Genomic DNA, 2,927 nt, shown 5'->3' on the forward strand with positions numbered 1-2,927 from the left:
CTGGAGTGGGTTGCCATTTCCTACTCCAGGGGATCTTCCCAACCCAGGGATCAAACCTGCGTCTCTTGTGTCTCCTGCATTGGCAGGCAGATTCTTTACCATTGTGTCATGTGGGAAACCCAATACAAAATAAAAAGTTTTTAGAAAACATGAAAAAGGTAAAAATAGAGCTATAAAATCAATCCAATTAAAAAAAAGAAATAGAAACACTTATACACTGTTGGTGGGAACATAAAATAGTATATCCACTTTGAAAAATAGTCTGGTGGTTCCTTGAATGATTAAACGTAGAGTTACCATTTGACCCAGCAATTCCACTTCTAGATATATACCCAAGAGACATGAAAACATATGCCTGCACAGAAACTTGTACATGAATGTTTACAAGAGCATTATTCATAATAAGAAAAAGGTGAAAACAACCTAAATGTCCATCAACTGACAAATGGATAAACAAAATACGGTATCCATGCAATGAAGTATTATTCAGCTATAAAAAGGAATGAAGTACTGATATATGCTACAACATGGATGAATCTTGAAAACATATGCTAAGTAAAGGAAGCAAGTTACAAAAAAAAACCTGTATACTCTAAGATTTCACTCATATGAAAGTTCAGAAAAGGAAAATATAGAGAGACAGAAAGGAGATTAGTTTAGGGTTGGGAAGAGGGAATGGAGATATGAAGGGATGATAGCTCAGTGGTTTCTTTTTTAAAATCTGTATGTATTTCTTTGGCTGCCTGGGGTCTTAGTTGCAGCATGTGGGATCTTCTGTTGCAGTGCATGGACTCTCTAGTTGTGGCACACTGGCTCAGTGGTTTCAATGTGGACTTAACTTGCTCTGTGGCATGTGGGATCTTAGTTCCCTGACCAGGGATTGAACCTGTGTCCCCTGCATTGGAAGGCAGATTCTTAACCACTGGACCACCAGGGACATCCCTAACTGGTTTCTTCTTGATGTGATGAAAATGTTCTAATATTAACTGTGATGGTTATACATATCTGTGAATAAGTCACTGAACTGTACATACTTTATTATACACACACACACATACACACACACTTAGTAACTCCATAATATGCCAATCATGAGCTAGTTTTCAGCAGTTACCTTCCCTTGATCATAGCTGAATAAAAATGTGATTAATTGGAAAGCAAGGAAACCAGAGACATGGCTAAAAATGACCTCACACAGCCTATACCATTGCAATACAATCGTCAAGTTCAGTGGAGTGTGTAAAGCTGGTTCAGTTCTGCTCCCTTTGGCAGAGATTCTCACATTTGTAAAAATTGGATCAATAAGTTTCTAGTTTGAATTCTCAGTGGCTTTATCCAGAATCTCACTGGCAGTTGGTTACTGTAACACCAGCCCAACTTTTTCTGCCTCCATGCTGAGGCACTTCCAATTGTAGATAAGACAGTAGGTTGCTGTCCCCTTGCTGAGCTTGAAATTCTCCAGGGAAGGTTTGTTCTCCATAAGAGTCACTGCATTGAACACATCAAACCCTTTCATTTTGGTGAGAACGAGGGTATTACTCATGAGGTCTAAAAGAGGGGTCTGAGTATGAACATTGTAGAAAGAATACGCAGACTTTAGACTCATGAGGCGGATGGTTCATGATGGTGAACAGAAGTGTATAAAAGTTCAGGAAATCTGTCACCTCACTATTCACATTCTCCACCACAAAAGTGTCAATGATAGAACGTCGACAATGTTCTGTAGAACCTCCTCTTGGCTCATGACTGTTGTGACCCAAAACTGCTTCAGGTACTGGGTGCAGAACTGGTGCACTACTAGTGTGTTCTTTTTTCCCATTGGTCACACCCCAGCTGTCTTGGGAGTCTCTGGCAGCTGGTAGAGCTTCATAGTGAACTGCATGGTCAGAATTATGCTCAAGTGGAAGAACTTCAATCAGCTTCCATGGGTTTAGGGACCAATGCCAATACCTGCAGGTGCCAACAGGCTTTGGTAATACCATTGTGGCAGTTTAAACAGCTTGGAAGATGCCTTCCGGGTAAAGCCATCAGGTTATCTCATGGATCAGGACTGGAACCACCTTCTTGGAGTGCAGCTTCTTGTGGACACACAGGAAGTTGATCTCTACCATCTTCTTCTCTGTGTAATAGGCATGGATGTTTGCTGGGATGGCACTGATGAACCCAACCCATTTCTGACTTGAGACCACCTGAACCCCACAGTGCCACTGGGAAAGTCAGCTAGGTGGCTGGAGAGCCCACAAAACAAATTCTGGGGAATAATCAATCAGAACATGTTGTCATCATCTTCCACATAATTCTCATTCAGCAGGGTGTTTTTTGCAGATTCCTTGACCCAGTGAAAAAGAGCTGAATGGCCTTATTTGTTTCCTGGGTCTTCTGCTGGCAAACAGTTCATCCGATGAACAGGCTGATCCTGGGCTGAATCTGTCTCACTGCCTTCCTCTTTCTGCTGCTTCTTTTCAGTTTCTTTTTCTCCTTTTTGCTCCACTGTCATTGGATAGACTCAAGCCATCCTGACTATAGCTGGTGTCCTCCTCCTTCTCACAATCGCTGCAGTACTCTTGGGCCTTTCCATTCCCTTCCATCATCTGCAGCAGCGGAAGTGCCAGTGGCTTCACTGCTGTATCACTCTCATCCGCCTTCTTGAGTTGCCTGTACATACACTTTTAATGGGTGAATTGTATGATATATGACATGTGACATATCTCAAAGGATAAAAGGAATGAGAAATACTTAACTAAATCCAAATAAAAGTGAGCAACAGAAGGTCTTTCTTCACCTCCTACACACTTGCACACATACTGCCCTTCCAACTCATCCATGCTACTTAGAATAATTCTTGACATATATAGTAGGTACTCAAGAAATATTTGTCAAATTAAGGAATATAGTTTATATCTATGAATGGATGTATTGGGGATGGA

At 41.3% G+C, this 2,927-nt stretch overlaps 1 pseudogene; it reads right to left on the minus strand.

Annotated features, from left to right (window-relative positions):
- Positions 1-1,357: 1,357 nt before the first annotated feature.
- Positions 1,358-2,663, minus strand: LOC139034062 (glycylpeptide N-tetradecanoyltransferase 1 pseudogene; annotated as a pseudogene).
- Between the last annotated feature and the right edge of the window lie 264 nt (positions 2,664-2,927).

The sequence above is a fragment of the Odocoileus virginianus genome, unplaced genomic scaffold (assembly GCF_023699985.2).
Source record: "Odocoileus virginianus isolate 20LAN1187 ecotype Illinois unplaced genomic scaffold, Ovbor_1.2 Unplaced_Contig_22, whole genome shotgun sequence".
NCBI lineage: Eukaryota > Metazoa > Chordata > Mammalia > Artiodactyla > Cervidae > Odocoileus > Odocoileus virginianus.